Source organism: Nothobranchius furzeri, chromosome 5 (assembly GCF_043380555.1).
Source record: "Nothobranchius furzeri strain GRZ-AD chromosome 5, NfurGRZ-RIMD1, whole genome shotgun sequence".
Lineage (NCBI taxonomy): Eukaryota > Metazoa > Chordata > Actinopteri > Cyprinodontiformes > Nothobranchiidae > Nothobranchius > Nothobranchius furzeri.
Genome location: NC_091745.1, coordinates 62,605,431 through 62,619,859, shown reverse-complemented (window position 1 = coordinate 62,619,859; position 14,429 = coordinate 62,605,431). Strand labels below are relative to the sequence as shown.

General features: G+C 40.5%; 1 protein-coding gene across 1 annotated transcript in view; it reads left to right on the top strand.

Annotated features, from left to right (window-relative positions):
* LOC107379164 (raftlin) overlaps positions 1-14,429 on the top strand; it is a 188,851-nt gene that overhangs the window by 50,814 nt on the left and 123,608 nt on the right. The gene's annotated exons all lie outside the window — the stretch shown is intronic.

Sequence of the window (14,429 nt, the reverse complement as noted above, 5' to 3'; positions counted from 1 at the left end):
AAACACCTCCGCCGGTCTCCAGCCTGCCCCTGATAGCACCTCCCATAGAGGAACAAATGCATTTATACGTGTGTGTGTGTGTGTGTGTGTGTGTGTGTGTGTCCTCCATGACTATTTTTAAACCCTTTAGCTTCCACATCAGCAATCAAAGCAACTAACTTCATAAATAACACAAAATAAAATTAATAAAAGAATCATGGTTATTAAAACTGTTCCACTGCCCATTTAAACATTTCCTGTTTTTTAGAATTTTTATTTTATTTTATTGTTTTTTATTTCAGTTGGTATTGTTGTCGTTTTAATGAGATCTAGAGACTAAAATGCTTTACTGAGTGGTTGACCTGGCAGTCAAGGGGTTAAAAAATAATTTACAGGAAGTTGCTTCAGCCTTGAACTTCCTTCCTTTAAATCAGAGAAAACACACACACACACACACACACACACACACACACACACACACACACACACTACTGTATATACTTTTAAGTTTAGAGTGCCTGAACTCCTCAGCTCAGTGAAATGTTCAGGTTCAGTAACTGGTTTACGTCTGTCACCGTGGAAACTGATGGTGAAACCCTAAATGTCGCTGAGCTGCAATGAATAAGTTCATGATAACAGGAAGGCTGCCGTGCCTCGCTCTCTTGTTACTGAACTTTTGTTCAGACAATATAAAAGTTCTATTTAAAGGACATATCTGGAAATCAGTTTAGTTTCAGGGAGTCAGAAAGTTTGAGACAACTTCTGGAGGAGTTGATGACCAAACTAACCTATAAAAAGGTCACACGAGCTTAAACTGAGACGTAATTAAGATACTTTGTGACTGCAATATGACCAAGATTTGTCAGAAAACTCAGTATGCATGTTTCCCTGATAGATACATGTCTTGCCAGGGGTGGATCTACTGGGATGGAATAGGGTGGCAACTGCCCTGCTGCTCCAACTGGCAGGAATAAATTCAAGAAATAGTTGTGGCACATTGTGCCTTGTGAACGTCTCATAACCGGTTACATCGATTAGGTCGTCGCTTTACCTTACCTACCTAAACCTTTACCAGCCTGGTCAAGTTGGTAGAGTAAACACAAAGTCCCTACACCTCACTGAAGCATTCAATGAACTTGAATAAGAAACAAAATTGTAAAAAAATACATAAAAATCCTAAGAAAATTCTATTGTATAACATTACATTATTATTACTTTACTATCATTACATTTGTTATTTTATTGCTATTATTATTTACATGAAACTAAATCTTTTATTGCCCCTACTAAAAAAATATGCAAAAGGGGAACTTTATATTGGTGAGGAGGTTAAAGGGTTGTGCCGATAAAATTATGACCCAAACAAACACACACATGTATGTGCGAACAAACATAATTTATGTTTTTATATCTAGGTGTACGCTAAAATCATCTCAAAACTAATCTAAGTTCATGGAAAAGGAAAATAGTTTAAAAAGTACGACATCGAGCAGAAACACGTTTTTTTTTTGTATCTTTCTTTGACGTTCATTGCTGTTTTTTATGAGAAGCATCTGAATTGATGGTTATGTAGCCTGGAACAGACGCTGATCTGATTATCATGTTTTCTTTATTAAATCATCAGTCCAAAGCATTTATTCATAACCAATAAGAGTGACTCAGCACAGATGTGATCACATCTTAAGCTCATGCATTTTTATCCACATATCTTATCTTTTATCTTATAATAAAAGATTAGGAGACTAATTAAAATCACAAGTCAACTAGAACACTTTGACTCTAGCGTCTGTTGACTTAATCTGTTCTTAATAAACACAAAGCTTGAGTCAGAAAACCTTACAGGAATGATACCAGCTGCCACTAAGAGCCACTTCCCAGCCCGGGGACGAGCTCCAGAACTCAGTCCAGAACCCAGATGGACACGTCTTTAGGTCAGTGTAGGAGAAACTCCTCCGTTTAATTCATGTTGCCTCTGTGGGGCAAAAATAGAAACAGATTTGGTAACTGCTCCAAGGAAAAGCCACTTTCCTCCAGAGGTTAGGAAATAATTTCACAATCTTGAAAGGTTGGACTATTTTCTCATCGTATGGAGACCTCAGCTAAAGTGAAAACAAACAATCATCAGAATCTGATTTATTAGACTCCTTCCAACGCTGAGTGTTTGCACACCGGCATTACCGAGCGCACTTGCTGCCTTCCGCAATTTCCCAGAGAGAAAGTACGCTGCGAACATCTCCGACTCGTCTGCTTGGTAATGAAATTGTCAGCTGTGAGATGGCAGCGGCGTTCATTCTTTGATCAGTCTGAAACTGCTCCACCTGTAAAACTTGATCTCCTCTTCACATCACATGAGACGCTTTTTTAACAAAGGGTCACTAATTTGTTTGAGAGGTCCATTTCAGGAAAAGACCTGACTGGAAATGTTTAAGTATTTGTAAACAAGTGTGACCCGTGGTGTTTTTACCATCATTAGTCATGTTTTATTGGAAAGGGTGTCCTTTTTCTGTTATCTGGATGAGAAATGAAAGTCTTTAGTTCTGCTAAATGAAAGAAGCTGTCAGCAAAACAAAGGTTTGTCTAGATGACGTTTGGTGCATTCACTGGAGCCGTTCCATTAGGACCGTCGATAATACAACACAGCGTGAGTGTGTTTGTGTGTTTCATGCTGTGGGACACTTAAAAGTCACCATCTTTAGTCTCTCAACCTGAAAAAACACAAAATGGTGAATGCAGCATCCAAAGTCCAAGAATCTTGGGTCGATTGCAGATGAAGGAGTAGCTCGATCAGCCGAAATGACCTTTAGACCGACTACATCTGTCCTCTAATTAAAAATGGATCCAAAAATGGTGAAAACTAAGTTTGTGCTGCTTTTTAGCTGGTTCCAGTAAAGGGTGCTGTTTAGCTCTGAAACACAACTATGTTTATTTGGACTGGTTGTAAATATTTGGTAAACGCGTTCGGGACAAGGAAAACCGTTTCAGCAGCGGAGTAGGTAAAGCTGACAGTAAACTCCAAAGACGTGTGTGTTTTCAGCCAATGAAGTCCTTTTCATTTCAAAAGTGGGCGGGACACAAACGGCTTGAGTGGTGGTAGGGGGAGGGTGTCAAGGAACCAAATTCAAAATGAACATTCTACCTTGTTCCATGAAAAATAATTAGAAATCATTAATGGATCCACACTGCCTTAAGAAAAAGTGCCCCCCCCCCCCCCCCAATAAAAGAAAAAATATATGCCCATGTTTTCAGCCACAATAAATCAGAGTATTTAGCTAAATTCAGGAGTTAACAGCAGCTTTGACAACAGCAGCAGAAAAATGACATGTTTATTTTTAAATACATAAATTAGAATTCAAATAGAAATGAAATATTTCTCTTAGAAATCATTGTGTCCTGATTCAAAAGCGTCTCATCCCCATGTTTTAAAATAGAAAGTATTAATTCTACATGCCTATGTAAAAATAAAATATCTACTTTTTCAAACAGAACCGTGTCACAAACAGCTGTAAAATTTACTTCATCAGAGTTCTATAACAATATAACAGTGATAAATTAATAAATGTGGCGCTTGTCATCTGTAGATCCTCCACCAGGGGGCAGTAAAGGATGTGAAATGGCAGGTTTGAGATGAAGGTACTAATCTTGATGCTCCAACTGGATAAGTTAAGGTCAGACGTGGTATGATGTGAGTTTGTCTACAAGGTGTTACCCTTACCAGCTTACGTGCAGTTGGGTTTTGGCAAATATTTCTGATTTAACTTTAGGCTAGAGTTCAGAAGTGTTCTTTTTGTGTGACGTTTACAAGACCTCCTCATGCATAGGTGTTCTTTGCACTCAGGATTCCGTCCACTGTCCAAAAACATGCTGCTTATTCAGAATCGGGTCTCAGGGAAAGTAGTTTTTTTCAACCGTTCCAGCAGATAAACATCACTATCAAGCATCACTGTGTAACTCTTCTAGTTAGAATGAGCTCTCCTTGTGCCAAACTTCATTCCCGCTCTCATTAGCGAGCTCCATCTCAGCCCGTCTGAAGTTGTCCGCGCCCTTCTCCGTAGACGCGTGAGGAACTTGAAGCCAAGCGTTTATCAAAAGCATACTGAAGCTGACGAGTTTGAATGATCTGGCTCAAAGGGTTCCTGTTTCTGTAGCTCCGCCCCTCCGTTGGGTTTAGACCTTCAGGACACACAGCATCAACACGTAAAAAAGGCTGTTTTATTAAAGTGAATCTGACAAATGGATTAGGAAAACTCTGGCACAACGGCAAGCCTTTATTTAGCCGATGAGACGCGTCATTAGACGGCTCTGTGAGTCATGCTTCTGTACAAAGTAGCCTCACAGAACGTTTCATGTGCTTTTTTTCTTTCCTTCATGAATTCACAATCTACCTGAGTTACCTGAAGCTCCCATGGAGTGAAACAGAGGCACCCCCAAGTGTTCTCAGCCCACCCTGCTCAGGAACAAGGTGCTGATTGGGGTCGATTAGCACGTGCATTACGGGTTGATTGCACCCACGCCCAAGTGGGATGCAGAAAGCAATTCGTCAGTGTGATGAATTATCAGTGATGGAGAGTCGAGGGAGAAGCAATCTGAGTTCATCATCCCCGGCTGCAACATGGATGCAGAATTCCACCTTTTTAATGTGATCTGCTATATTAGGCCGACTCCATTCTTTGTGATGGTGTGTGTATACAAAGTTCAGACGCTCTCACCAGCAGGGAATAACCTTGTTTGCAGATTTGCCTGCTGAATGTTTAAGGCTTCAGCCGTACATGTCAGCATCATTCAAGAGAAGCAGTGGATGTAAAATGTGTTTTATGTCTACATTCCTCCATCCTGGATTTGTGAATCCCCACAAGGAAAAAAACAAGCAGTTTGTGCACGGAAACCACAAAAAAAGATGTTCTCAAATGAAGTCTAATTAGGTTTCAAAGAGTCTTTCACAAGAAAAAACTGTTTCAGGCCTTTTTAAGATGGTGTTCATTGCAGGTTTTGTTCCTTTTCTCAGTTTTACTACTAAAAACAAAAAGCGATGAAGTGTAAAAATTGTGCAGCAGCCATGCCTGCATCTCATTTTCATCCTTTTGTTCTAACCACAGACAAAAGACTAAGACAGGTGTCAATGAGGCGCGGTAGGTGGTTAATTGTAAAATGGATATCGCACACGTACACCCGCTCCATCATAATTACTCGTGCGTCTCGTATTTCACTCATATGCCTGGCCCTTCTGGTCCACCATTGTTTCCAGAGGTTGGGATGACGGTGGTGGGATGAAGGTTCGTAAGAGGAGAGGCCACCTGTTGATAAGCTGGGTCCCCATCTGGATCCAGATTAAAGTGCCAGAGTGGGGGCTGGATATAATTTGACTTAATTGTTTCTGAAGAGACTCAGTGATGGATTAGCACTGTATTTCTATTAGCATATGCTTCTGTCTCTGATTCCCAGTGGCCCTCCGGTGCAAATCTCACCGCTCTAAAGCCATCCATCCATGTTCCTCCTCCTCAAAGAGTGATTACGGATCAGGTGATGTATGGCAGTGTTAGAGTAAAGAGATTAAATCAACTTTTCTCTTTGTATTTTCTAACAGAGCAGCTTTAGTTGAGACAAACATCATTTAAACTGACTGATAATAAACTTGACATTAAAGATCTCAGAGATGCTCTTTGCAATAACTTCACTTCAGGCGTATGAATTGTCATTTATTTTGGAAAAATCCAATCTTTTTGTCTGGATTGCTCACATTTATCTTTGTGATTAATATTTCCGTCACTCAGCCAAAAAACTCGTGAATATGTTTACCCAAATTGCAGCCTGAACACGAAAAGCATGTGGAAAACATTCAAATACACTATATATATACAAAAAATAAATCTAAGACTAAGTTAAATGGTATGAGCCTCCTATTAGATAATTGCTTCATGGGAGATTATCATTCAGCTGGCCAGAAGTTATTGAACCCCAACTGGTGCAATGAGGTGCTTCTCATTTCTTAAACAACCATGTGGAAAGACACACCTGGCGGTCGTAGAAAAGATGTTAGTCTATTAGAGAAGGGTCAGGTCACTGGCATGCATCAAGCGGAGAAAACATCTGAGGAAATGTCAGAAATGACTAAGAACTGTTCAATGCAATATTAAACGTGTGGAACGCAGAAAAACACATTTTAGTTATCATTTTGGATTATGTAGTATACATTCAGTCTAGATTTCCCCTGTGCATTCTGGAATGTGAGTGTAGCTTCAGTATTGTTCTTTGTCGCTTTCTTCAGCATCTCAGGCTAGCATTAGTTTTAGCTTGGGCTAGCTACAGGGGGTGCCCAATCTTGGTTCTCAAGGGCCGGTATCCAGCACGTTTTAGTTTTAATTCTGCTTCAACACACCTGATTTCAATCAGCAGGGGATTGACAGGCTTCTGCAGAGCCTGATGAGATGCTGCACAGGTGATTCAGCCAGTTAATCAAGCGTGTTGGAGCAGAAAAGCCCCAAAACCTGCTGGATACCGGCCCTCCAGGACCAGGATTGGGCACCCCGGGCTAGCATTAGAAGAAGCTCCAGGTAGCGTTAAGCGAAGCTCAGGCTAGCATTAGCTCAGGGCTGCCAACTGTCATGCATTGAGCGTGAGACTACGGTGCCCGTCTGGTGACATTGAGGTAAAAAAAATAAAACTCGTGACCACGAGATACATAATGCGTGGGAACGAGTTGTTAATTCATGGCCATGAGTTTTTTTTTTTTTCTTTCCCCTCAATGTCACCAGACAGGCACCGTATGAGACGGACACATTTGACCCTCTTCACACGCTCTCACGCCACACCTCCAATATCTCACGCTGATCAATCAAACACCGCCCCCAGGCGCATCAACTGGATGAAACGGTGCCCCCCCCCCCCCCCCCCCCAGTCAGCACTTCAAAGGAAGTTCGTAAAATTCTGTTGTTAACGCTGAAAAAAATGACTGTTTTCTCAACATCTCAATTTCATTTTGAAAAGTATATCGCAACTAATCTTAAAATTCTGTTTTTGTAGGAAAGTATTATATTATATATTTATTTCTAATTATTTCAGTTTTTTCTGTAAATACTATTTTTGACACATTTCTTCACATTTTCCTTTAAATTTGATTCTATATTCTTGGCGGGTTGTTTGTTTTTTCTCCAATGTGGCACTAATGCTCCTTGGCACCGGCACATTCACATCTGTATTCATTACAGATGTTTGTTTGCTTTTCCTTTTCCAGTAAATTCTAACCTCGTTAGCTTTTACCATGACATGTTCTAACACAAAGAGAACTAATTGGTTGTAAAGGTGCGGTCTGAATGACAGTCTCACAGTCAAAAGCTGTTTGTAAGCCTGAAACCATTTCTCACTTTGTTGTTATTTTTAGAGGAAGTAAGTGTGGAACAGGCTGGGTAACAGTTGGTTACAGGAGCTTTTAAACAGAGACACACTTTCAGTCTAGCGCTGATCTTTAGGGGGTCCTTCAGTTTGATTTTCAGTGACATTTTAGTCTCTAAACGGAGGATTTTCTTTGACCCATTTGAACCGACTAATAAATATATTTTTCTGCCCTCCAGCTCTCCCTTGAGAAATGATTTGAGTGAGTTTAAGTGTCAGAAAGCAGATAAAACTGAGACGCGAAAGCTCCCAGTGTACAAACCACCAGATGTTCCCTTGAATCTGGATCCAGCAGCACATCCCAAAGCTGCTGCCGGCTGTCACCTGTCCCCGTGTAACCAGGTAGTTTGGACAGCTTCTTGCTTGTGGAGTATCTGGTTCGATGTGTTGAGATCTTCCATCAACAGCGTCACTCGTAACCGAGGAGTCAAGTTCTGCTCTCACTGCAGACTTCACACGGAGAGCTGAAGGATGTCAGGAGATTGGAGGATGCTTTTGTGTCTGTGCTGGAGGATGTGATGCTGCCTCGTTTAATGCCTGAACAGAAGAAAAATTCATTTAAGTAAAGAAGTAAATGTAATGAAGTTAATGTTACTTATTACTTTTTTCTGCATCGTTTATTTATCAGCTAAACAAATTGAACAGAACAATTATTATCTGGTGCATTAAACGTGTCTAGAAAAGATGAATATAAATATGGACTAAATAAGTTCTGGTGTCAAATAAAAATAATTATATTTATTTGTGACTCATTTCATGTAATATGCTATTTAATAGATGTATATAGAAACAAAATGAGTTAAAGAATAATCTGAAACGTTATAATTAAAGTACCACCGAGCAGTTTCATGCTCCTCTGCCCTACTGGTTGAAAGTAGAAATGCAACTACCGTAAGCAACCCTGCAGCAGCCTGCTGTAGCTAGTGCTAGCAACAAGTTGACCCTAGCTTGAGCCAAGTCTTACTAAATAAGCCACAAATTGAAAAGAGCCACACTGTTGGACAGAAAATATTATTACTTACAAGTCTTGTAGCAACAAACCCAGGTCACCATCAGCCCATGATTTCATAGCCTTTTTCAGCTTCCTCAAACTAGTTTAGGCAACGCAAATGTTTACTCTGGTTTTAGCTTTTTGCTTCACCTTCAAAGACATCGCTCTCTTACTTTTACTTCAAGGCTCCGCCGCGATGCCAACAAAAAAGCAAACGTTTTCTTTTTCTTTTACTTTTTTTTCTGACTAATGGCAAAGTGAAAAAGCTAGCTGCACAGAAAAGAGCTAACCGCCGTAATGCAGGTATAAGAGCGCCCCCTAGAACACCTACCCGCTCCACCAAACTGTTAAGTGCAGTATCTGGCCAGCAGAGGGCTGCAGAGTGGTGTCAACTGTTAAACTGGTCAAGTTTCTAACCCAACAATCACTGAGATCAATGTTCAAACTCTAGTTTACAAAACTATTTAGTGTTACTTTAAAAGAAAAGAGGGACAAACAAAAAAACAGGCTGATACTGTTCAGCCTGGCAGCGGTGAAGAGAGAGGACATTCAGCCTGCACAATGAGAGATTTGATCTGCAACCTTAAACTGGATGCATCATTTAAATAAATCAGTGCAGTAAAAATGACAAGGGTCATAATCCCGGGCATGTAGGAAAATGGAAATCTGCCGCCTCCCTCCCTCATATTTCAACCTGCTCCAGTGATGGAGAAAAGAAGCTGGGCATCCCTTTATTTCTATAAGATGTTTTGCAAATCTTATTTTAAGACGAGCTGTTTTTTTTTTACTGGGAGGGTTTTATACTTGTTCCAAAACGAGATGAAACTCGTAACCCGGTGAGCCAGAAAAGAAGATTAGAAACTTGGAGAATCTACTTAAAGGAAAGTCATGAAGTTCCCTGAACCTTCCCCAAGGAGCTTCAAACATCTAAAAATGATTTCAATACGAAGCATGAAAGGGGAATAAAGGGGCAAACTCTTTCATTCTGTTTTAAACAGATTTTCTAACATGACAAAATCTGTTTTATAAGCTTCAAAGAAACCATGTTGCAGATTTATAACAGTCAGTAAAAACTGTTTGCTAAAATGTTTATTTTTTACCAATAATTCAATGTTAAAAATAACAATTCACTGTAGTTGTGGCTCTAAAACACAACCAACATGTCTGCTCCGCATTCAAACACCGACATAACACGGTGCAGTTGGAGCTTTTCCTCAGAGATAACCGTGCATGGCACAAAGAATCCGATTTCTTTGTCAGCATCCAGTGGAAGATGTTTTACCTGCAGATGTGTCAGGTGAATTGCTCCTTTTGGAATGCTTCACGAAGTTGTTTCTGTCATGTAAACAATCAGGTGGAGTCTGCAGCATGTTTCTGCTGTTGGCTGAACCTTGATGCTACAACTGGATATTAGTGTTAATAAGAAAGCTGCTAACGTGAGCTGCATTCAGCCTCCATCTGTGGCACTGGACGTACAGCAAATAGGACACATAGGAGGTGAAGGGCGCAAGCTGTGATGTTCCGTTCACATGGCTGTTTTTTAAAAATGTCTGACGATTTTCAAACCATGAGACCCTACACATAAAAAATCTAAATCACGGATGTACTAGTTTTGGTCCTACAGTGGGTGCAGTGTGGCAACACAGCAAAAACTATACGCATGAAACAACTTCAGCTACGAACATTCCTCCGATTAGACGGGAAATCTTGAGAAATCAAATGCTACTTGAGATGACACCAGGACACAAACAAGGCTACATGTCCCATTGAACACACAGCATGCTTATTTGCTCTCAAAACTTGGACCAAGACAGTCAAGCATGTTGTAAAGCCCTGCTTTATGATTGGAGTGGTCTCAATGTGCTTCAGAGCAGACCAGAATGATCTTAACACACCACATATGGCAGGAATGTCTAAGATCATCTTTATTGCGGTGTGCTGTTGGGACAGTGAGAATTGGGACAAAAATCAACATGATTTTCCTGCAGTGTGGACCAAGGAGATGGGTGACTAGACTGTTTGATTTGATATAGGTGGATTCAAGAAGCTCCACCGGATTTTGAAGGCCTTTAATTGGGCTTTTTAGGCTGCTGCTCTGTGGCACGACAATGTCAAAGTCCTGAAAACCCAGATGAGAAAAGCACAGCTCTTCCAAGAAGACCCTTCACAATGGATATTCATGCAAACATGCGCATCATCACGTGCTCTTTCAAAACAGCCCAGTCTAAATAAATCTTGATGATTATACTAAAGCTGGGAACAAACCTGCTTTTAAATACTTGTACACGTGTTAATCATGGCTGCCTCGTGCAATTAGCATTTGTTTGAAGCATTGTTTGTGTGTGTTCTATGAAATTTACACATGTCCACAAGCTGCAATAAGAGAGTAGCCAGTAGAAGTGTGTCTCATTGGCAAACAGAGCAAGGCATATCTGGTTTAGAGGTCTAACCCTAACTATCTATGATACTGCTGTTGACTTTTTCTCTGTCGCCATCTCAAAATTAACCAGCTGCTTAACTCTTCTCTTGTCGCCATGTTTGTTTTGTTTGTACCATACAAATCCACCACACTATCCGATCTGAGTCCTCTACAGCGCCCCCTAGCGGAATCCTCCAGTAAAATGTGCAATGCAGCATCAAGTGTTTGAAAAAGGCGCTGCCTGCGTTATTGTGAGGTTAGCCTTATCCTAATCATTTTACTAAAATAGTACAGGTCTACAGACAGTTGTATGTATCTGAGTTTTTATTTATTTTTTGGGTAGTTAAATGACATCTTCCAATCCAAACAGCGTCCATTTGAGATCACGCCATCAGTGCACCGTTTCAACCTTCAGGGAGAAAATTATGCTCCACAATCAACACCACAAAGCCTGTAATGGCAGACGTATGTTTCCACCAAACATGTAAAGCCCATCAGACGGCTTCATCATCGCAGAACTCTGTGTTTTAAAATTCAGATTTGCACTGTTTTGCATTGCTAATTTAAGGAAACCACCCATCCCAATCAAGCAGACACATCTTGGCAGAATACACAGCAAATGTGATTGTTTTCTGACAGGAGGCTAATGTCAGGGTGCAGTGTATGGAGAAGCCTACAAGTTGTTGTTAGCACAGAACTGGAAGTGAGAGTGCGTTGTTTAGAGCGCAGCAGTGAAGCCGTCATGGGCTTTGATCAACAACCTGCTCATTTACCACAGCTTGTGTCTGGAGCGATGTCTCCAGGCAACTGAAGGCTGTCAGCAGAGGAGGTGGCGTCGAGCGGACAAAACGCACTCTGGAGGCCTCCTGTCAGCCTGAAGACTGCTGATGGAGCCACACATGAATTCCTGAGAAAAGAGGGAGAGATGGTGAATGAGTCAGAGGGAGAAGAAACGGACCTTTGATTCTTTCTATATATAAACCTTTTTACTGGCTGAACAAATTACAGGTAGTTTTCTACCCATCAAGGCATCCTGCGCCTTTTTCATTTAGTCACACAGCTTGAAAATTCATCGGTCAGTCATTAAGTGAAGCGAATAACAAGAAATAGTCGTGCTTTTCTTTTCCTCCTCCAGTAAAAGCTTCAGAAGAACTGGGAGCTGATGGAAAACATCAGTGGCGGTTCTACATGGAATTACTCCCTGGGCGAGGCCCCCTTTGAGCCCCACCCCCCCCCCACCCCCACCCCCCACACCCCCACCACCACCACCACCCCACCTGCACGCACACACGCATGTTTTCTACAAACAGGCATGTTTTATTAGAACAACTATTGAACACTCATTTTTCTAAGTTGCACATATTTACATTAAAGAGCAAGTCACTCCAAATCAACATTTTTTTCCTGATAAACTATATAAATGAGTGTCTGATCGTGCTGCAGACACGTGTAGTCAATAATTCGGCACTTTAGTGCATCTTAATTTAAATGTTCTGCCTAAAACTGTCAGTGTTGCACCGTCGTCAGGTAAAAACTCAGCACTGCATTTGAATTTAAATCTGCCGTCGCTATTGGCTAAGAGGTACACTATGATGTTAGATGGTACATTATGATGTTACAATGTCGTGAGAGTGTGTATTTGTTAGTGGCTCCACCCTCTCGGTCTGCTAGGCAACAGCATTTGTTGCATTTTTCAAACAGGAAGTGGGAGTTGAGTAAGAATCTGGTAGGTGGTGACTTGCTATGAAGTTGTCAGAATGTAAAGCAATATACATTATATACTGTATCAAAATATATAGAATCAAACATACAAAAACAAACAATAACTAAATATTAAGAATATTTGAACATAATAGATAATAAATATTCTAAATAGCAAAAATATTTCACACATAACAAACTAAAGATAATCACTACAGCATTGCACTTAGAACAGAAAACACAAACTAAAATTAAAACCTAACCTTGATGCAACGTCATCAATAATGTCATCATATGAAATCTGCTCCCCTACTGAGTGACTGATACTAATCAGAGCCAGGCTAGTGAGCCGCCCCTGAAACATAGTTGACCTCAGGTATGACTTGATCATGTTTTGAAAAGCTCCTCTCAGCTTGAGCCACAGTGACTGGCAGAGCAGTCCAAAAGTTGGGGTAGATCTCAAATAGATCTTTATCATGATCCGTAATATTTTAGAATTGCCTCTGAAATTGTAATTTAAACGGACATAAAAAAAACTGTAGACAACCAAAAATGCCAACTTTTACAGAACAGATCATGTAAAAAATAATCAGTGCAGCCATCTGCAATAAACAAACAGGATAGTTAGTGGTGACTGGGGAGTTTTCTTCTGCTTGTAGAGTTGTTTTATTTATTATTGTGTGAACATGATCAACATGTGTTTGTTGTTGTTCGGGCAGGCCACAGGCTGCAGCGAGTATTTAACAAATCCTAGTTTGAATCAGTAAAAAACGATTCAAGGATTTTTTTCGAACCATTTGAATATTCGTTTCAATATTTCAGCCCTATTAGCTCTGTTAGCAATTAGTTGACCGAATGTAACCGTTAAAATCCCAGTTAACTGGTTCAAATAACTGAAAACATGCATCATGAGAGCGTACATACCTTTATCTTTCTCCTCTTTTTTCTTATTTTTTCCTGAATCGGGCACCTGGTGGTTTTAGCCTTTTTATGTTCATCTCTTCTGTTTGGCTCTTGACTCAATAAGTTTCCTTTAGTCAGGACTAAACAATTTGACCTTGATGGGGGTGGGGGGGTGGGGGGGGGGGGGCTGGGGACCACAAAATCGTTTTGTTTTTCCTTTTTTATTTGGCCATTTCACACAATTCAGAAAAACCTGAAAGAATGATAGGCCTGTGTTTATGATATTATGAATGAAATGTGCGTTAAATGGAAGAACATCAAGATGTGATTGACTTTAGCCATGTTAATACAGTTGATTCAGCCCCTACCCGCTTATTTCATTTGGGAAGACCCAGAGGTGAATTCCCCCGCCGCACCCCTCCCCTTCCTGTTCTTCATACACACACGGTGCACGTGAACGTTCGTTAGTCAGCAGGAGCGCCTGCAGCTGCAGGGGGCGCCAACTTGCTGTTTCTAATCCAGACTCTGTGATATGACAGATAATATAAAACCTCGGTGCGGCGCAGATTTCTTTCTTTTTTATTTTTTTACTCAGCGCTTGTGCGCCCCTTTTGTGTCATGAAAAAATGCCGCCCCGGGCAACTGCCCGTGCCTAAAACCGCTACTGGAAAACATACTCCATGATTCCTCCGACTCCTGAATGCCAACAGAACTTACATTTAAAAGTACTGTCCTTATATAAATAAACAGAAATTTTGTATAAATTTATACAAATTTGTGGGACTACGCTCAAAAGATCTGTTTGCTAGTGTTGGTATTTGCTAGCTAGCTATGCTACATTTTGTCAGCATTTAATTTGGTTAACACTCTAGACTAATCAATGGTTTAAGAGGTTCTAATTTTGCTTCTACTGAATTTTCTAGAAAATGACAGCAAAGTTGCTAGCGAGGTTGGAGTCTGCTAGCACATAATTTTGCTTGCAAAACATATTAAAGTTAACTAACATGCATGTTTTAGCTTTTGTGAGCTAGCAGGAACTTCCAAAGACTA